Source organism: Tasmannia lanceolata, unplaced genomic scaffold (assembly GCF_043159265.1).
Source record: "Tasmannia lanceolata isolate RefF3 unplaced genomic scaffold, GAP_Taslan_0.1 ptg000029l, whole genome shotgun sequence".
Lineage (NCBI taxonomy): Eukaryota > Viridiplantae > Streptophyta > Magnoliopsida > Canellales > Winteraceae > Tasmannia > Tasmannia lanceolata.
Genome location: NW_027518706.1, coordinates 4,616,965 through 4,639,766, shown reverse-complemented (window position 1 = coordinate 4,639,766; position 22,802 = coordinate 4,616,965). Strand labels below are relative to the sequence as shown.

Below are 22,802 nucleotides of genomic sequence, written 5' to 3'. Positions count from 1 at the left end.
TCTCTTATGCCATTTATTATTAACCTTGAAGAGTTTTAGGCGAAAATCACGTGAAATGGGAACACACATCTCCGAAAAAACGTCTATCTAATCATGCATGTCTCGGAGATGAAAATAATAAGCACATACAAAACAAAATAAAGAGGTGTGTCGCCTAATCACAGCTAGGTTATGAGTGACATGCCTAACTGGTGACTAAGTTCTGATGTGCAAACACATGCAAGCTACAGCTAAAGGTATAGGATCAGTACAAGAAAATAAGAAAAACACATCAAAACATACAATAACAAAACAATCAATCCTAAGACTCTAAACGAATTAGCCCGAGTCCTCGGATGGTCTGATGTTAATCCAAAGAAGCCTACGTATCCGCGCCTCCACGAGAATCAAGGCAACGTAGTTCTTCGCGCCTATTCTAAGCTAAGATGCCTAAGACACCTAGACCTCTATCTTAGACTCGATCTGAAAGACCGGACTAATTATTAAAGCTTCTTGAACAATTATTTAAATTCCAGTGAATTGTAGATTTTAGGACACCCTATATGCCCTAACTAAATGCAGGTTAGCCCTAAGCTAATGCAGGTGGTTCCTACAACCTATGTGTAACTAGGCTGTATTTCCTAAGGAAAACAAAGGGTTGACTAACGCATCTTAGACCTAGTCATCAGTCGGCGATGTAAATCGCCAACTGACCGGACGGAGGCGCTTCTAGCTAGAACAAACTCCTAACTCTAACACAAACACACAACAAGCACACAACAAAAGACAAACTCCTAACTCTAAAACTCTCTATCTAGGACAAACTCCTAACTCTAGAGGAAGATCTTTGGGAAACAAGGTTTTAAAGTTGTTGAAAGATTTTCAAAGTTTATTTACAAAAGTTTGGCTGGACCTGGGATAAGAATCCCAAGCTGCACTACGTACCTCGTGGAAGAGGATCAAGCCAACGTAGTTCGAAACGAACTCTCAAACTACGCTTCTAAAAGAAACACTCAACACTTCAGATTTTTTTTAAGGTTTTTTATGTTTTCCAATGTTTTTGATATTTTTAAAGTTTTCAAATGTTTTTGAGTTTTAAATTTCTAATGTTTTTGGATTTTAAAGCTTTTCCAATGCTCTAAACCTTTAAATGTTTTCAATCTTCAAGGGAACACGCAAGTAGTACCACAAACTAGGGCAAAGCCCTAAATCCAAAGGGGAAACCCCGAACAAACAACAAGCGTCTCAAAGAGACAATCCACATCAAGAAAATTAGTGCCCCAAGAACAGAGAAAACAATCTAAGATCCCAAGCAGGGAAGCATCTTAAAGGATATACTCTTATCTAATAACACTAGGGAGGGAGTACAAATGAGTCAGAGACTCTCTAATAACACTACCAAGTCAAAGACTCGCTCTAAAAGAGGAGGCCACTCTAACATGAGGCTAGGTAAGCCTCCTAAAGGGGAAAATCTCTACGTGAGACAAGGCTTGTCTCCGAGACACAAATGACGTAAACAAGGGTTCTGATGAGACTGGGCAAGTCTCCTATATACAAAGGAGGGGTATGCTATTTGGACTGAGCAAGTCCCCTAAGGATGGGCTTGGGCTAGCGCCTTCATCGCCCTCGCAAAGAAAGGGGATTCTAGTATCTAAAGAAATTTAACAGAAATCTATAAGACTGTGTTAGTCTATCAAAGAGAGAAGAAAAGGCTACCAGATGATCGCAAATTCCATTCTATTCTTATAAAAATAAATCAAGTGCTAAGCAAAGAAGAATTTTCAATAATAAAAAAATAATACACAATCTATAGCAATCATAAAATGATAAACAACATTTATTAGTCCAGACCAGCCGCTGGATAGCCTAATAAAGTAAAAGAAAACAATATCAAACACTTCTATGCCAACCATAAACCCCAATACGGGGACTCCAATGAAATCAGATGATGCCAAAGTAATCATCTGTTATCATATACACATGATAATATTTCTATATCCCGCCTTGAAATCAGACAGTACTCATGTCGATAACATCGAATAGAGTAGTCATCTGATCTCCTTCTTACCTAAAACAATTTATTTAAGTAAAAGAGAAATGAATATAATAAACTTCTAGATAGTCTCACCTGAATAATCCATTCATCTTCAGAACCTAACTCAAAACTTAACATAAAAGAAATATCTTAAATTTTCAACAAATTATACAAATGCATTCAATGATATTTCTGATTTTTATAAATTTTGGTGCATAACAGGGGGCATCAACTTGTACAGATTCAAGTGCAAAAAACAGTGAGCCACAAAACACAAAGACGGGCTCCAAGTAACCTTATCATTGCCCCGAGAAGGACTCTTTTTTTTTAAAAAAAGGTTAAAAGAAATCCAAAAGGTGAGTAGGCCTACTAAACAAAAGAGGGGAGCGCTACTTGGATTGAGCGAGTCCCCTAAGGATGGGCTTGGGCTAGCGCCTTCATCGCCCGACCGACAAAGTGTTCCCAAAATCGTGAGAATCCCAAAACTCAAAAATGATCCCGAGGAACGTGCAAAGAATAGTCCCGGAAAAAAGGAAACCCCTCAAACCCTGTGAAGACCCTAAGATGGGGATAATGATAAGAAGGGCAAGGGGCTGGCTCAAGAAATATTCCGTCATCGCCGGGACCCGATAAGGTATTCTCAAAATCGATGAGATCCTGAAATGCAAAGGGAATCCCGAAGGAACGTGAAGAGAGTATGCCCGGAGAGGGAGGAAATCCTGAAGAAAGGATCACAACGAAGACAATGAAGGAGTTATGCTTGATGTACACATATATGAAGCCACGGAAAACAATTGTCGAAGAGCGAATGTGGCATCTTAAACATAGGTTGCTTGGTGGAAATCATATTCAGTTAAGCTCTTGGAGACATTTAACAGGTATAACCTCATGTAAACATAGATGGAGGTAAAAGAATGTAAGGAAGCTTTCAACCATAATACATCGAAACCTGAGACTTCTAGGAATTTGGATTATATGACATTTGCTTGAGAGGCATGATCATATCAACAGAACCTTTAAGCAATAGAAGTGATAAGGTTGGGCCAAAAGAACCCAAACGGATGAGAAGAATAACAATGAGAATATAAACCAGATGATGCTTTTCCAACCAAATGAATACAATCAGCAAGATGAAAGGTTAATCAAGATCTGAGAACCCCAATGCTGCATCGAAACAAAAATAGGCCCTACATTCATAAATCAATTAGCATGCTCTAAACTTGAACTTCATAGGACAACATCTTAAGCACATTTAAATTCAACCCTATGTATATATCCCAGGATAGAATTTTACACAGTCTGTTTCGTCCAAAAGCAAACTGAGAAAGTAATCTAGAATTGAAACACAAGAGACAATGAAATCACCCTTTCATGGCTTTGCAAGGAGACAACCACTTAAGCTGATTGGGTTATACAAATCAAATTTTCATAAAGAAAGCCATGTTCACAAAAATGCAAGATCAGATCTTAGAACCGAATAGAATACTCTGTTTTTAACCAAGCAAAATCATGCTCTAAATAGAGATAAGCAAGCATATGCCATTGAATCAAGCATCATCGAAGAAGAAGAACCAAATGAGAAAAATCTACCTGAATAGAAATAGAAGAAGAGAAAATCTATTACCTCCTTCGCTCCTTTCTCCGATACCTGGGGAATCACCGTAGCCACAGGATCGACGTCGGGCGAGTTAAGATGTGAGACAAGCCTCCTTCAACTTCTTCTTTTAAATGGCTGAGGGATTTATGAGCAGAGGGTGGCGGAAATGTGGCCAAAGAAGGTGATTTATGTCACTGGAAATGGGAGAGAACGAGGGATCTGATGGGGTCTAATGATAATGGTGGTTTCGGTGGAGAATTTGATGTGGGTTTCGAAGTGGTGGTGGCAATGGAAGGGTGGTGGAGCTCGGGCCGATCCGGTTTCCTGCCGGAGGTGGTGCCGGGGAAGAAGGTTGATTGGGGTTTTGATTAGGGAAAATGGGTTAGATTGGGGAATAAGAGATGGGTGGCGGAGCTCGAATTCCGGCCGGATTACCAGAGGTGGCAAATGGCCGTGAAGATGGGTTTTGAAATTGCAGAAGACAAGATGGGGTTTCGATAGAGGTTGAGGCTGGAGGTGGAGGGATCGGGTATTGAAGAATGGGTCGGATCTTGATGATGGAGGGGATAATGGAGATGGAGATGGGTTAGATTGCAGAGATGGGGTGAACGATGATGGCTGTGGTTGAAGATGGATTTGCAGAGATCGGAAATGAAGGTGGGTTTTGGGGATGGAGAGATGGGCGAAAATAATGGGGTTCAACTATGGCGAAAGTGATGGTAGGGTCGGTGGTCGGAGGTGGCACGGCCGAAGTGGGGACCTAGGGTAACATAAATGGGTTTTCTGGTGGCGGCAGTGAGGAGATGGGGGTTGAGGTTGTGGTGGTGGAGTGAAGAAGAAGGTGGCTAGTGGAGGTAGGTGGTGGGAAGCGGATGAGGGACCGGATCTAATGGAGATTATGGTCGGATTCCGGTGAGAATCCGACCGGAGAAGAAGGGTTTGATGGTTTGGGTGAAATAGGCTTTGAGAAGAGAGGGAGAAGAAGAAGAAGAAGATGGAGAAGGAAGATGGCGGACTCGCCGGCGGGGATGGGTTTGGCTTGCCGGACACCGGCCGGAGTGGGAGGCGAAGATGGCGGCTCCCTCTCTCTCTGGAAAAATGAGGCTGCAGAAAAATCCCCCTTCTCAAACCCTAGTCGATGGCCTTTTAACCTAAGGGAAATGAAATATTAGTACCCCCCCTTTTTCCCTCGGACAGCCCCCTAATGAATTTATGGCCATTTCTTAACACCATGGGGGGGGGGGGGGTCTTTGTAAACAACAGGGGGTATCACTTGGGTTCTACGGAGACTTAAAAATGTTCTGCGAATGGATAATTTCCGGATTTTTCAGGTTCTTTTTACAATTGGAACTCGATTTTTCAGAAATTTCAAACTTGGTTTTTAGGGCACTTCGAGAATCGGTTTTAAACACTTCGGGAATCGGTTCCAAGAATTTATTCAATTTTTTGGAAATTGGGGGAAATGGGGGGGGGGGGGGGGAATTGGGGGTCAGGTCAAAATGGGGTGTCTACAGTGACACCTCATGCACCTTCCAACATGCATTCAAGATTGGAGGAGTCACAAGAGTCAAACGAAATTCAAGAAGTTCACTCTCAAGTTGAAGAAGTTCGAGGAAGTGCAAAGGAACAAAGACATTCCAAGAAGACTCAATGGTATACACTATTAGAATGTATTTGGAGTCCTCTTGATTTTACGTTTAAATGCACCTTCAAAAGGTTTTCAAAATGGTTTTCATACTTAACACCATCAACACACCCAAGAATGTGCTTGAAAACCTAGGACTAAAGTTCAAAGACCAAAGCCCAAAGCCCATGGATTTTAAAGTTAAAAATGGAATTTCACTCAGCGACGGTCGACCAGGCTATGCTGGGCGACCGCGGTATGAGTCCTGGAATTCCAGGCGCCTCGAAATTTATTGGGCCGGTCAACCGGGGTAAGCCGGGCGACCTCGGATATGTTTCTGTTTGAAATAGAAACAATCCAGATTGGTCTTGGAGGTCGACCGCGATGGGTCCAGTCGACCGCAATAGTGTTTTAAGCGAAAATTAATTCAAACAGGAAGCCCTAGCCGGTCGACCAGCCCAAGAGCCGGGCGACCGCCCTTGGGCCAGTCGACCGCGTCGGTATGAATTTTGAATTTCAAAAGAAGAGCCTGTAGACACCCCATTTTGACCGGACCCTTGAGCGAAACCCCATCCAATCACCAAGCTAGGATCCCAAATTACACCTTAGGCTAGCTTAGGGTCTCACCAAGGCCCCCGTAAAGTTTCCTCGAGATCTGAGCTCATTCACCTAGCCAACGAACCGATGCAGTGAGCATAGTGCAAGCATTAAAGGGGGGTGAATTATCTGCAATAGAGAGTTAACCGAAGCAAGGGGGGTGAATTAGCTCGTCTGGGACGGAGCTGATTCGCGCGCTCATCATAATTTTGTGCGCTTATTAAATCGGGGGTGCCAATATCATTTCTATGATTTTGATATATAAGCAAAAATCAAAGAAAATCAGAAGGGACACTGTTCATTTTTTCGTAGAAAATAACAGAGATAGAGAGAGAGAGAAGAGGAGAAAAGGAAAAGGGATTTTTCGTCGCAAATCATCATCTCCGACGATTTCTCGTTGGATTCCGGTCGGAATTCGGCCGATCCTTCCATATTTTTTTCAATCTGTCCTTATTCCTTTCCCTTGTGATATCATCTGCGATTTTTTTCTTTGTTTACTTTGTCAAAACCCAAATTCTTCTAACCCTAACCTTAGATCTCATCGATCTTCACTTTCTTTGATCGGTATTTTCTTCATCTTCAACCTTGTAACCCTAGAATCTTTATTTTCCATATTTGAAACCCTTGCTCAAATTCCAAAACCTTAGATTTAGGTTTTTCCTTATAAATTTCAACCTTAATCTCTCTTTGTGAACTCTAGCCTTTTCAAAATCTTAGATTCATCATAGAAACCCTAGATCTACCGTTATTCTTAGCCTTAGATTTCTAAAATTTCAGATCTGAGCTCAAAATTGTTTTTCAATCAATTCCTTTTCATTTCAGATTTTTAAGCCCTAGCTCTGTTTCGTTTGGATCTGTCTATTCTGTCTCTTCCATTTCATTTTCTCCATCATATCATCGGTTTTAACTTTCATTTATTTCCGATCAAAGCTCAAAATTCGTGATCTGCGATGAAGGTACAATTCGCATAAAAAAGAAGATCAAGAGGCAAGGTTTATGTTCATCTTCTCTGTTCATAAGGATATTGAATCGGCAATAGAAGTTTTTCACATTCCATCGTCATCATAGGTATTTTTTATCTTGAGCTATTTCTTTATTATTTTCACAACCTGAGTGTTCAAATGTATGCTTGTAAAGTTATTCTTGCTATTTTCATAATTCGAATATTTTTATTCTTTTTGTTGGATTAATCTTCACGGATGGGATAGATCTTAATTGTCTGGATGCAAGCCCAGGCCTGATTCCTAGTGTATTTTTATATGATCTCCAAAATTCATATGTTTATTTCATGATCCATGGCATATGTTATAGATCAATAGGATCAATAGATATATGTGGAATTTGTGCACTGTTTGGATATGTTGATTAGTCATATTAGCTTTGTTTTTTATTCATATTAAAAATGATTTTTATCATAACAGGGTCTGTTTTGCTTTGATTAATATAGAGTTGAACTTGTTGTCATTGTAAGGTATACTTTAGTTATCAGCATTTGTATTGTACTGCTGGGAATGTACAAAGATGAACCTGTCTTCATAGCTTTAGTTGAACATTAATGAGTTGCATGGGTGGTTGTTATGATGCGCAATATGTAACAGTTTGGAGAATTGAATATCTATTTTATACCTTCATCTATATAATTCATTACACAGCTATTGTTTCAATTTTGCAAATTTTATGTTGCCTGTAATGATGCTCATAAGGTGGCAATGGTACTATTGTAGTTAATGACATGAATTTTATCATGATTGAGTATTAGTACTGTTTTAACTTGCATTTCTCAAAAATAATGAGTGCCAATCTCTTAGTGTTTTACCTTGCATTTTATCATGATTGAGTCCTACACTTATTGTTGAAAATATCATTGGCTGAAACAATGAGGAGTTTACATTCCTATGATCATTACAGTTTTGGCAAAATGTATGTTGATATTAATTCCTTCTACTTCAATGCATGATTTTTTATCCAAAACAATTTTCTTCTACTATTAAAATTCTCGCAGGCTGTTCGTGAATAAATCTTGAGAAACATCATAAAGATAAAATTATAGTTGGAAGGTAGGTTTATATCACAATACTATTTCAAAAAGCAAGGCTGTAATGGCAGTTTTTATGGTTATCTTTTGTATAGATTGTATTTGGATTCTTATTACATGGAAAATCTTACTGTATGAATGTCCATCTAATATGCTTGTTTTATTTCACTTTAATATAGCATCCATTTCACTTTGATTCTGGTAATTACTATTTCACTTGTGAGCAATTTTTTCTTCTCTGTATTTGTATCCCTACATAGATAATGAGGCAGATTCATTTTCACAGCTTGAATTTACTAGTTACATTTCCTCATTAGCTCAAGGTGTGAATAGGAGAAAGAAGGTCATTTCCCTTTGAGATTCTCCGGAATTGTTATAGCTGTGGAGACTTTGAGTTAGATCTCAGATTTTAATTTCGTATGATTCAGCTCTTTATGGTTTATGATATTCATGTGATAATTCATTTAGTGATGCACGATCCTAATTTTCTTGGAATCTTTGATTGGCAGCTACGTCATTATTTTGATATGTTGATCCCATTTATTACTTTGGTGTTCACATCCTTCACCTTATTTCTGATAGATACAGCCTTATTCAGCACATTTTCTACACCTTGATTCAGCCCATGGTTAGCTCCCTGTTTTGGCACAATGTGAGCCCATGGTTCAGTCACTGGCATCACAATTCTGTCCATGATTTAACCCTAGTTTGGTGCACATTTTTTAGCCCATGGTTCAGTCACTGCTAGCGCAAATTAGCCCCCTGTTTTGAACAGGTTTAACCCGCAAATCAGCCCCCTGTTTTGAACAGGTTTAACCCGCAAATCAGCCCCCTGTTTTGAATAGTTCAACCCGCAAATCAGCCCCTGTTTGGTACACTTCAGCCCCTATTGTACACATGTTCATGCACTGAATCAACTCATGATTCAACCCTTGTTGGCGCAAATTCAGCCCCTGTTTTAACCCCCCTAAGTCAGTCATGTTATACCCTAATTCATCACTCTAGCATATGGCTGTTTGGTATTGTTTAAGGACTGTCCCAGCAATTTAAATGTTCTATGGTTATGATTTTTGGGCTGAGATAGAAGTATATGTTTGTTTTCTGGCATAGTATAGCTGCTGTCCTACAGCTGGTATGCCTTGAAGTTGTAATTTTGGATGAGTTAAGGATTGAATAGCTAATGCTCATCGCTGCATAGTTTTGTCCCGCAGGTGTATGCACTCGCGGTTATGATTTTGCTTGGTTTAAAACACTAACTGTTGTACAAGAAACTAGTTCCCTTTTGTAACTAGTCTAGACATGGCATAAAAAAAATAATAACTGATTGAACCATGTCTTGATAATGAGACAGAATTGTGACAAGCTACTGTTTAAAAAATAAATAAAAATAAATATATAATACAATGATATGGGTACTGGGTCTCTGTTGCATCCAGCAGAAGTGGGTCTTAGAAGGTTATTTTTTCATTTTATGTGATAGTGGTATTCTCATAGAGATGAAATAGAATATATATCATTTGCTGGCCCTGCTCTAATTTTACAATTTATAGAGAATGAAAATCTTGTTATAAATACTCTATGCAGATTTCAAGGCCATGGATATTTCTTTTAGCTTTAGGATTGCATGTACAGGTTAATTGTTGAGATGGCGAATTCATGTTCATATTTTTGCTGAGTAAGCAATATCCGCTAGTCATGGTTTAGATGAATTCTTGATAAGAGCCTAATGCTCCATTGGAGCTGATAAACCTGAAGTGGAGGTATTGATATCTCGAGATAAGGGCAATGATGGCGATAGTCGGAGCCTCCCCTTTAGAGAGACAATTTGTGTCTCTATAGAGCAAGCCCAACCTCAGGGAACTTGCGTAGTCCGAGTAATGTTCCCCTCTCTATTTAGTAGACTTCTCTAGTCTTTTAGAAACCATTAGATGGTAATTTCTCTTCCTCATTTAGGAGACCACGTGGTCTTATTAGCGAGTTCCATTCTAGGAGACACGCTTTGTCTCGTTAGGCAGCTCTCCTCTGGGAGCAAGCCTCGTTGCTTAGAGCCCGCCTTTTCCCATTGGAGGCATACAGTGCCTCATTTATGGAACCTCCCCTATTTGTCTCTCTTTTGAGCTAAAAGACATGCTATGTCTTATTTGTCCCCCTTTATAGAGTCTTGGAGAGTCTTTAACTCATTTATCCTTTTTAGTGGTAGTATTAGAGAGTCTTTGACTCATTCCTCCTTTAAGTTGTAGTATTAGAGAGCCTTTGACTCATTTGTCTTCTTTAGTGGTTTTTATTAAAGAGTCTTTGACTCATTTACCTTCGTTTTTTATAGTTTTATTAGTTGGGAGTTTCTCCTTAGTGTTGTCGTCACTCTTCTTTATTAGAGACTAGCACAGTCTTATTAAAGCTTTGCTTAGTTGTGATCTTAGATCATCTCATTACTTTTGATAGTTAGCTTATTCAGTTTAGGGGTTTCCCCTGTTAGCCCTAGGGTTTGACCCTAAGGTTTTGCGTTATATTTTCCCTTAGGTCTTTGACCAAAAGGGTGAAATCAGAAATTAAAAATCTAAAAACATCAGAAATTCGAAATCCAAAAACATTTGAAAAGCTTTAAAACCCAAAAACATTGAATACATTTAAAACTCAAAAACATTAGAAATTTAAAACATAAAAAACATTTGAAAACCTTAAAAAATCTAAAGTGTTGAGTGTTTTAGAAGTAGTAGTTAGGAGAATTCATTTCGAACTACGTTGGCTTGATCCTCTTCCACGAGGTACGTAGTGCAGCTTGGGATTTATATCCCAAGTCCAGCCAAACTTTTGTAAATAACATTTTAAATCTTTTAGAATAAGCAACCTTTAAAACCCTGTTTTCAAAAGATCTTACTCTAGAGTTAGGAGTTTCTCCTAGATAGAGAGTTTTAGAGTTAGGATTTTCTTTTGATAGGTTGTTTGATTGATTGTTTATTGTGTGCTTGTTTTAGAGTTATGAGTCTGTCCTAGAGTTATAGGAACGCCTCCGTCCGGTCAGTCGGCGATCAACATCGCCGAGTGATGACTAGAGTAGGATACGTTAGTCTACCCTTTGTTTTCCTTAGAAAACACAGCCTAGTTACACATAGGTTGTAGGAACCACCTGCATTAGCTTAGGGCTAATCTGCATTTAGTTAGGGCATATAGGGTGTCCTAAAATCCACAATTCACTGGAATTTAAATAATCGTACAAGAAACTTTAATAACTGGTCCGGTCTTTTAGATCTAGTCTAGGATAGATGTCTAGGTGTCTTAGGCAATCATAGCTTAGAATAGGCGCGAAGAACTACGTGACTCTGATTCTTGTGGAGGCGGGGATACGCAGGCTTCTTTGGATGAACATCAGACCATCCGAAGACTCGAGTAAATCATTTAGAGTCTTAGGATTTGTTGTTTTGTTATTGTATGTTTTGATGTGTTTTCTTACTTTCTTGTACTGATCCTATACCTTTAGCTGTAGCATGCATGTGTTTGCACATCAGAACTTAGACACCAGTTAGGCATGTCACTCACAACCTAGTTGTTATTAGATGACACACCTTTTATCTTACTTTATATTGTGTGTGTTTATTATTTCATCATCGAGTCATGCATGATTAGGTAGACGTTCACTCAGGGATATTGTTTCCCATTTCACACGATTTTTACCCAAACTTGTTTGGAGTTAATGAAAATGGCATAAGAGACCAAGTACTTGCACTCGGACGAATTGGGGGTGCTCTTTAGACCTTCTCCATTCGTAATCAGGCACGAATCCATATATATTTCTGGTTATCCATTGCACAGAGGATTTGATGTTAGGGTTCCATGGCATATCCATGGATGGCGACTTTGAGTTTATTTCAGGTATGTCTTGGTTTCGAGCCTTGGCTCCGGATTGAGACATATCTCTTTCTTTTTATATCGCCACTCGTGCTATGCTATGAGGGTGGCATCCGTTTTGAGAGTTCCTTGGCAGAGCTCTCCTTCACAACGTGAATGATCCAGAGGGTGTTAGGGACCCGTTCCCTCACCGTCCTCGGATCGAGGTCCACAGAGCCCGATAAGGGCGGGCGACCTCCGTGCCTCGGTCGACCGCCGCAGCTTGGAAATTGATCCGCTGGGGCTTTCGCAAGTTGATTTTTTCAACTCTGTAATTCACAGTTTTACCCCCAAACGGTCATATTTCCTTGTGGGCTATATATACACTATCAAAACCTTTATAATCAACCATTTTTTCTGCAAGATTAAATCCTATCTTCTTGAACCTAAACTTTTATATGAAAGGTTAAACCTCTCTGAACTTGTATTTTTATATTCTATCAAGAGGATCTCCATAAGCTTTACATTTGCATCTATTTCTTGGAGAGATTGTGAGCTTTTAAAAGTTGTAATCAGCCTATCAAGAGGCATTGAGAGTTCTTTCATTTTATTTCTTCATTCTATATTTGAGGGTCTCCGATTTAACCAGGAAAGAAAGGTAAATCAATTGTAAGATAAAGGTGTCATCGGAAAGGCTTCGTGCGAAAGGGTGTGATCCCTTGGATGTTGAAGGAGTTGGTGTACGGCTTTAAGATTCGCCCGTTGAATAATCTTATTGGTTAGTGAAGAATCCCAAGGAGGAAAATTTGGAAGAGTGGAGTAGGTCAAGTCATGACCGGACCACTATAAATCTTGTGCCTTCTGGATGCTTTCTCTTCTCCTTCTCTTTGCACTTGGGTGTTTGGTAATCTTTTTCTTTACTTATGTTTATGCTTGATTGAACAAGGGTTAGAGTATACATGCATAAAGTAAAATCTAATCTCTAGCATACATTATTGATTGATTAAGGGTTAGACTTGTTTAGGCTTAGTTGGTAAATTGATTTTAATAATCCACTTAATTAAGCCGTAAATTTTTAATTAGCCAATTCACCCCCCCCCCTTGGGTTGTCACCTTGTATTTCAGATAAAAATCACATTTTTTTTTAGATTTTTACCTTCTTTTTTTTTGGCAATTTTAAAACGACCTTAAGCACTTTCTCTCTCTCATGTGAATATGATAAACATACTGAATTTAAAATAATATAAAAGATAAATAAATAAATTAAATTAAAACACACCTTGAGGAGGTCATACACCTTGGCCAAAATGGAAATTCCAATGGGCGGATCGTGAGAAATCACAATGACAATGCCAATGGGTGATCCTCCGTTTATAATTTAGGTTCACTCTAAATCTCTCTCATTAGGCATGTAGAATGAAGATACGAACAAAATTTCTTTATTTGTTGTTTGTTCTTATCAAGTGGGATAAGATAAAAAGATATGAAATTAAAGATAGGGAAAGATAAATGCGCCCCTTTTCATTACTTAGGAAGAGACAAATAGAAGGGAGTAATGCTAGGAAAATAGGGATGCAATTAATCACACGGAAAAAAGAAAAAGTTGGTTTGGCCTCTTGCATGGCAATGCTTCCGTAGGATGTAAACATGCTTTTGAGGATGGCTATTGATACAAATAAATTAAAAAAGCTCTCAAAGAAATGGAAGGCAAGGAAGGAAGTAACTTTTGGCTTAAGGAGTTAATTAAGTTCCTTAGGATTCCTGATATGGATTGGAATATAGAATCACACGTAAAAAATAGTGTCAGGTTGAGATGGTTTTAAACTCCAATTGAAGAGCTTTTGTCTTGGCCAACACACTATCATGAAAATGGAAATGGAAGTGGGAGAATGAGGCAAAACAAACTATAAATGGCTTTTGTCTTTTGTCAGCTGCTGTTTGTTTTGGGGAAATGATTTCGACACACACATTTTTTGACACAAGAGGCTCATGTTTCTTGTCTTTTTATATTTAAAGAGATGTAAAAGGGTTTTTACTGTCCCCAAAAAGCACTTACCTGACAAGTAAATGCTAAGAGACAAGATACATGAGCGCATGTATCAAAACATAGTTGTGCTGAAATCATTTCCCTTGTTTTTACTTCTCTTATAGTTTGACAGAGAACCCACCAACCTCAAACCTCAATTAATCACTCCTCAATGGATTGGAATTAAAACTTTTTTCTTATTTTCATGTGGTTAGAGTAGAGTTGAAGGTGGTGCTATACGATTCTCCCTTCCTAAAACAGAGTATTCTTCACCCATCTTTTAGGACCATAGTTCTAGGCTTTATTCTTCATAAAATTGGTTTTATATTACACATCATGGAGTAATATAAAACGTCCTTTATTCCTCATGTTTAATCATAGTTAGCAAAACTTTGTTTAAAACAACGTTTTTTTTTTCTTTTTGTTTTATTGGTGTGCCGTTTAAAACTTTTACAACGAATAAAACTCTTTTTTTTAATCAAATGTTTTAAGCACGTTTAAAGCATTTTAAACATTTTAAACACGTTTTTCCGGCCAACTTTCTAATTTTCGCACCACCATATTTTGTAAATGACAAAATTCTTAACTCATTTCTTGGGTTACTATGGTTTTTTCAACCAGTACCATATTAAACTCGAATTTTTCCTGTACCATTTTTTTTTTTTTTTTTGCCGAATCACATTTTGCTAACTATGGGATTATTCTGTTTGTGCGTGATGAGTCCAATAACGGGAAAAAAATCAAGGGGTGGCCTTACGAAAGGAAAAATCTAAGAGAAAAGAAAACAAAACCTAAAAAATTCAAAGGAGAATAAAAATAAGAAAAGTAGGAGTGTTTCTCATCAAAATAGGCCTATCTCACTCCGTACAAACTTGGAGAGAGGGTTTCTCCAAGACTGAATGTGAAGAAACGCATTCATCACATACAAATTCAAATGAAAGGAGAAAAAAGGAGAATGAAGAATAAAGCCTTCTTCCACAAACTTAACTTTAATTTCCAACATGTAGCTACCTTGTTTTAAGTAATGGCTGGGTAATCATCTTCCATAAATCTCGCAAGATGGAATGATCAATGTATTGTAGTGGAAACCTTCACACTCAAGATTTGATAGTAATTTTGTATTAATAGGTGAAGAAAATATAGATATGAGAAAAAACATTACTTGCAAGTGGCACCACCAAACAGAACGCATATAATATAACATTAACTTACAAATACATCGAAGAAATAACATGTAAAATTGTAATATTTGTCCGTTGGGAAACAAAAGTCGATGTAGCAGTGAAATTATTTTTTCCATTGTATCTCCAAAATTACTGAGGTAAGATTAACCTTCACTGACAAATAAGACCCTATTTCATCATTCTCTGTGGATCCCATCACCAAGATATATGTTTCTAACAAAACACATTTCCTTTACAACGTCTGCCATCTCCATTCGGTCACTCGGAGATTCTGCAGAACACACCACTCCAATCCTCACTAAGGATACCAAACACTCTTGCAAAGGACGTATCTTATCATTGTAATTCTCAGCAATGTTAGTAGCTCTTTCTTCATCATCTTCTAAAAGAATTAATGGATCCAGAATTTCCATCACTCGATTAGGCAAAGACAACTAGACAAATTTCAACTGGACAAATTTGTGAAGACTTAGGCCATCCTTAAACATGTCATCTGTGGGGCGCTTTCCAGCGAAGGATATAAGATACCAGGTAGAAACTAAAAGTAAATATGAGGTTCGATTTTGAAAAAAAAGAAGGAAATTTTATCTAAGAGATGATAGATAATTGAATGATCTCTTCACATTTACAAACCTACGTTGCATGGAAGGAGGGTAGAATTTTTAGAGAAACACATAAGAAGCGATTTAACAGTATGAAAGAAAATGTAGAAATTTTGTCCTATGTTGCATTTTTACAGGTACGAGTGTTAGAATCTGACATGGGTATCTAGTGTCAAATTCAAAAAACCTAAAAAAGAATGATTTGTAGATTCGCCAAAATATTTTAATCATTTGTCAAATGTTAATTTTTTTTCATAATACTATTATTTTAACCAATAAAATATTTAAATTTTAATAAGTTAAGTAAATATAATGTTTTATTTATTTTAAAAAAAAATTACTAATAGGATGGGTAAAATTCAAAATGTGTGAAAATTATAAAGTTGTGGCAGTTGCATCGAGAAAAATAGAAAAGAGATAAAAGAGATCGACTGTCATAGAGACTCCTGCAATTTTAGACGTACGTGTCCCACACGGGTACTTCACCCATTTAGAAGAATCCATATAACATGTGTTTTGGCCAATCAAGTCATGTAAGTGATGAATAGCATTCCACTATGTATTACTCAAAACTGCTAGCCAATTTTGGTTCTCAACATGATTTTTTTCATCTGAAACCAACCAAGTCTCAGTGATTACACATGCAAAAGCACTACAAAAATAGATCAAATTAAACTTCATACTATTTATAAGGTAAAAAATACGTAGAAGTAGAAGGAAATGAAATGATGTCATTTTCTAAGTACAAACAAAATAGTTGTAACTATCATCTTTAATTTCACTTTCATGTTGACTTGGGAGAGGCAACTTAAAAGGCAATTGTTGAAAATCCATTAAACACGTGAAAGTAGAATGAATAGTGCACGCCAACCAAACATGTCTCGAAAAGGGAAATGGCATCATTTTACATTCCTTTCCAAGGGAAACACTATTCCAGTCCCAACATTAATCCAAAAGTCTCGTATTTATTATTAGTAATTATCAGAAACCTCCTTGATCTATATTTATCAAACACCTTAAATTTAGGGATTATGGGCCCTATGTCCTGGACATGACTCTGTCTAGAACCATATAACCACACTAGGAAAGTATCGCTTGTCATATGCTCAAGCTCTTTTAGAGAACCTAATTCATCATTCTTCCAAACCACTTTTCTTTGAAAAAAATCACCAAAAGTTGAAATGTTTGACTAGGGATTTATAGAAACCACTATTTATTAGAAAGAAAGCAAGGGTTCTAAGTGTGGGAACCATCCTCTACTGACATCTAGAGGGAAGTGTGTGCACCTTCAGCAGATGGCGTGGAGTGAACTTGTGATGTGCCAATTGGGATCTTTTGCGGCACTCATTAATCTGGAAATCCTTGTGTGGACGATGCCAGAAAGTGGCTACTTGACCCCCACCCTTCGTCCAAACCAGTGGAATGAAAACAAATACCTAACTCTATGTTTCTTCTTTTTGAAATTTGGCATTGCATTAGTAGTCAAAAAGTATTGGGCGGGGAATGGATGTCCCACACATGATACTTAAAAGTGGTCTGCATACCCATTACAAAGCCTGTTAGATAGGTGAGATAACTGGCGACACGACTAACATGGACTCCCAAAGGACTCCTTCCTTTGCTAGAATATCCGCCGCCTCATTAGCCGATGTAAGCCCAAGGGTTCCCATGGGTTAATCATTCACCTTACCTTCTTGTTTTGATGCTGGCAAACCAAATTGATTAGCATTTATGGACTGATGGGTTGCTTTGAGGTGTTGTGTTATGTTGTATACAGGATTTTCAAATCATAATCGTCATTACACAACTCTTCACATCACATGGCTTGTGGATCAAGGAGCAAAGTAACCAAGAGGTTGCACCTACATTGGAGACATCCTCATTTGAAGATGTTCAAGTTAAAAAGCTCAACATGAAGATCCCGCAAGTTCCTAAGCAAGTGTCAAGAAGGAGCTTGGAGTTGAACATGCCATGGTGACACCTCATATACCTCAACATGCATTGGAGATTGGAGGAGTAGTCACAAGAGCCAAGACAAGATCAAGATGTTCACTCAAGCCAAAGAAGTCCAAGGAAGTGCAAAGGAGCTGATACATTCCAAGAAGACACAAAGTTCTTATTTTTAGAATGTATTTAGAGTCCTCTTGATTTTATGTAAAATGCACTTTCAAATGGTTTTCATACTTAACTTTTTACATCTTTGAAAACCATATACACACCCAAAAATGTGTTTGAAAACCTAGGACTTAAGCCCAAGACCATGGCCCAAAAGCCCCTAATTTTTAAAGTTAAAAATGGAATTTCACACAGGGCCGGTCGACCGGGCTTTTCCGGGAGACCGCGAGATGGAACTTGGAAGTCCAGGACATCTCAAAATTTATTGAGCTGGTCGACCAGGCCAATCCAGTCTGCCGCAGATTGATTTTTTGAAAATTCAGAAAACATCCAGGTTGGGCTTGGCGGACAACCGCAATGGGTCGGTCGACCGCGAATAGGTTTTTTAGCTGAATTTTTGAGCTAACGGGTTCGCCTCACCGGACGACCGCCATGGGGCTGGTCGACCGTAACGGTAATAAATTTGAAAATATAAAAGGGCGCCCGATAGAGGCGGGCGACCGCGGTGGCTCGGTCGACCGCGTCGGTCAGGCAAACTAGCCGTTGAGGCATTTTCTGCTTAACTTTTTCAAGCCAGTTTTTTACGGTTTTCCCCCCAAACAGTCATATTTTCAAATACACTATATATACATGATTAAAACCTATCTCTCGAAGCTTTTGAACATTTAAGAAAGATCAAAACCCATTTTTGTTATGCTAAAACCTTCTATCAAAAGCCAAACCTCTTTGATCTTACATTTGCACATTCTTTCAAGAGGTACTCCATATGCTTTACATTTTGTCTTTCCTTGGAGTGTTAGTGAGCTATTAAAGTTTGTAATCTGCCTATCTAATGAGGCATTGAGAGTTTTTCATTTATTTTCTTCATTGTATTTGAGGGTCTCCTCTTCGGCCTGGCAATAAAGGTGAAGACGCTGTGAGGGTCTACTCTTCGGCCCGTTAAGAAAGGTGAAGACATTGCAAGAGGGTGTGATCCCTCGACAAGGCTTTGTACCAAAAAGGGTGTGTCCCCTTTGGAGTTTGAGAAGTCGGGTGTACGGCTTGGAGATTCGCCCGTTGAAGAATCTCATCATTTTAGTGGGGATCCCAAGGAGATAAACTTGGAAGAGTGAAGTAGGTCTTGTGATAGACCGAACTACTATAAATCTTGTGCCTTGTGGATTGATTCTTCTTCTCCTTCTCATTTGCACATTGGTGATTGGTAAACTCTACCCTTTCTTGTATTTATGTTATATTAAAACAAGGGTTAGGGCAAATAGGCTTAAAGTAATATCTAAACCCTAAACTTCATTATCTTGAATATTTGAACAGGGGTTAGATTAATAAGTGCTTAATTAGTAAATTAATTTTCATAATCCATTTAATTAAGCCCAAAATTTTTAATTGACCAATTCACCCCCTCCCCCCACTCTCTTAGGTTGTCACACCTGCATTTCAGCTGACCTCCTACGATGCTCAATCCTTGGCTCCGATAATCTTATTAAGTCCAAAATCTCCACAATTAATGCAGTAACCACAAAATTTACAGATGCAGTAACCACAAAATCTACAGATGCAAGAGGAGAGAGGGTGTTATAGCTTCGTGGATGATTAGTTGCTAAATGTTCGGCTTTGTCACACTCCTCAGAGTGTTATACCTTCGTTCAAGGGTGGTTGCCGATCGTCCAGCTCTAGACAATCTTGGCAAATGGTTCACCCAAACTTTGAAATGGCAAAGGGGTTGCACACATGGTTTCAAGTTGTGGCAATGACGCCTAGCGGTAGTGGGATCCAATCAAACAAGGGCTCGTCCGATTGGCCAACTCCAGGGCGTTTTGGTCCTTTTTGAAAAGTTTGATAATTTTGAAAAAAAGGCACTTTTCATGGTACTTTTGCTTCTTTCATTGGAATATATTTTCTCTCATGGGTCTTTGGGGTGTTTTACTGCTCTAGCTCATTTAAGAAGCACGATTTGATTCATCATTGGAGTGTTGGGCCATTTTTTGTTGAGAAACATTAGTCATGGGTTTTTTTGGAAATTTATTTACAAAATTTCTCATTATTTTCTAATAATATTAGAGATTTTAGTGAATAATTGAATAATTACTTCTCCGATTTTTTCCAATATTATAACCTTTTAACCATTTACTTGATTAGCATTTTCTACACAACTATTTTGTATAAAGAACTCATGGTCATAGGTACTAAAAATGCCGCCTATTATTCGGGTGACATGTACAACACCACTTGATGTAAAATAACATTCCTATATACTCTGTCAATAAATATAGAAATGCTATCAAGTAATTTTTTTGGTTCAAGATGCTAATTTAGCCTTTGTTGCACTACATTATATACCTAATAAGTGAAATATTTTAAAGAACTCATTGAGAATAGACAAGATGACGAAAATTGATAAAATTATTACCTGGAGCAATGTACCTAATAGTTCCCTTTAATCCAGTTGTGCTGCTTTGGTCTTCAGATGAGCTCTGAATGACTCTTGGATAAAACTTGGCTAACCCAAAATCACCCACATGAGCATTCATGTCTTCATCCAAAAAAATGTTGCTTGGCTTTAGATCACAATGAGCAATCGGTGTATGGCAATGATGGTGAAGATAATCCAGCGCAGAAGCTATGTCAATTGCTATGTTTAATCTCTTAATGAAGTTTAAACTTCCTAATTGATGTTGCCCATCAAATTTTGAATGCAACCACTTCTCTAGACTCACATTTGGCATGAACTCAAGCATGAGAGCTTTGAAATCATCACCTCCAAAATCGATGCTTGAACAAGAAGTTATGATCTTCACAAGATTTCGATGACGAATGTTTCTGAATGCGTTGCATTCAGCTATGAAACTCTTTGAAGCTCCCCTTAAGTGAAGGTTGAGCACTTTGACAGCAACAATATTTTCATTGCGACTGAGGATTCCCTTATACACCGATCCATAACTTCCCGTGCCTATCAAATTGGCTGAAGAGAACCCATCTGTTGCCTTAAAGAGCTCTGCATAAGAAACCTTTAAATGCCGGCCGTCCATAGAAGATAGGGAAGATGGTTTCTTCCTTGACTTCTTATCCAGTAAAGTGAAGCAGGGACACAATAAGAAAATCAAACATACAACCGCACTTGCTACTAGGATGATTACTCTAGAAACATGGGCTTTTCCTCCCATTAGCTAGCATTGGGCATGTAGGCAACTTTAATTCTGGGATACCGCCACAAAGATTATCATTTCCCATGACTGAAATTGTACTAGCATTTCCAAAGACACCTTGTTTTGGTACTTCACCCTCAAAATTATTGAAAGACAAGTTTAGATATTGTAGAAACTTAAATCCCTCTAGATATTTTGGAATCTTCCCTGAGAAGTTATTGTATGAAAGATCAAGGACTTCAATGGATGTTAATGTAGTAAAAGCTGACGAAATATCTCCTCGGAAGGCGTTATCCTGCATATAAAGTGCTCGCATGCTCTTACAATTTGCAAGAGTGCTTGGGATTTCACCTGACAATTTGTTCTGAGAAACATCCAATAGCGCTAGAATGTTCAAGTTACCCACTTCTGATGGGAGGGAGCCAGTAAAAAAAATTTGAGACAAAAAGAGTGCAATTGATAGCGAAGAAAGGCCAATAATTTGTTTTGGTATTGTATCTGTAAGGTTATTTCGACAAAGGTTCAATCTTAAAAGTTTTGTACAGTTTGCAAGAGATAGAGGTATGCTTCCTTGCAGGTTGTTTAATCCTAAATCGAGGTCGGTCAATTGAGTAATATTTCCGATATTGTATGGGATTTTCCCGGACAAACTATTACCACCCAAGTAGAGTTGATGTAAGTTCTGGAGCATCCCAATTGAAGTGGGAATAGAACCAGTGATGAAGGTTCTATATATACCCAAATGATTTAAGTTGATGAGATTCCCGATCTGACTAGGGATGTTACCAGAAATTAGGTTTTCTCCTACTGACAACCGAAAAAGTTGAGTTGAGAGATTGGCTATGGAGTTGGGAAATAGGCCAACAAAATGATTTCTCTGTATGCACAACCAATTTAGGTTACTACAGTTGGTCAAAGAAGTGATAAATTTCAAGTCATCAGCTCTACCAAGGCCTAGGTAATTATAGCTCAAGTCAAATCTGACTAGATTCTTTCCCCATCCAATATTTTCAGGCACTGGTCCGCTAAACTGCTTTTCTTCTATTTCAAGCAATTCAAGACTTGAAACATTGGATAATGAATTTGGAATGGGTTCGGTAAATTGATTGCTTGCTAAAGATAGATATTGGAGATTAGGAAGAGAGAATCCTATGTTGGGTGGAAGGCTTCCGTGTAACTGGTTATCTGCCACGACAAAATCCTCAACAAATGAGAGATTATTATAAAAAGAGGAAGGAACCGTACCAGATAATAAATTTGCAGAAAGGACGATCCATTTCAAGTGATTAATTCGGGCCAGGTCATCTGGGATGTGTCCCACCAACCTATTTTCCCTTAAATTGAGATACATGAGAGATGAAACGTTCCCTAGTTGAGGTGGAATGCTCCCTGTAAGAAGATTAGGACCCAGATACAACCAGTATAGCTTCGGTAGAGTGCTAAGTTGGATGGGAATTTTCCTTGTCAACTCATTGTAATTCAAATAGATGACTCTGAGGCCCTACAGTGGGTGAGATTGGATGGAATTTCCCCTCCCAAGGAATTATGGCTCATATTAAGATGTTGCAGTATGAATAGACGGCCAATATCTTGGGATATTTGGCCATTGAAGTGTTTTCTTGGAGGTGGATTTCCTTAAGGAATGTGAGGTTGGATATGGCAGGAGACAAATAACCCACCAATTTCTGCCCACTAAGGTTCAATACAGTGACCCTTTGATGCCTCCGACCGTCATTCCAATTGCAGAAATGGAGAGTATGATGGTTCCATGATAATAAGGCTCCAAGAGGATCACTCCTTATACCATCCTTGAAGGCGAGCAGAGCCATTCGATCAGTTCCGTTTCCTAGTAAGGTGGTGGTAGTTGCAGAATTCGAATGTACTATGTGCATGGCAAAGAAGAGATTTACAGAGAAGATAAATGACCAAAGCACACTAAGAAGACTCATACCTGGTAGCTCCGGGTTGAAGCTCTTCTTGTGCTGAGCAAAGACGAGATTTTATTTATTTTTTGTCTCCCAATTTCATTTGATCACACTC

The 22,802-nt window shown here is 38.3% G+C and overlaps 1 pseudogene; it reads right to left on the bottom strand.

The window, feature by feature from the left end:
* Nucleotides 1–15,078: 15,078 nt before the first annotated feature.
* LOC143859465 (putative LRR receptor-like serine/threonine-protein kinase At3g47570 pseudogene) lies at nt 15,079–20,645 on the bottom strand (annotated as a pseudogene).
* Nucleotides 20,646–22,802: the final 2,157 nt, after the last annotated feature.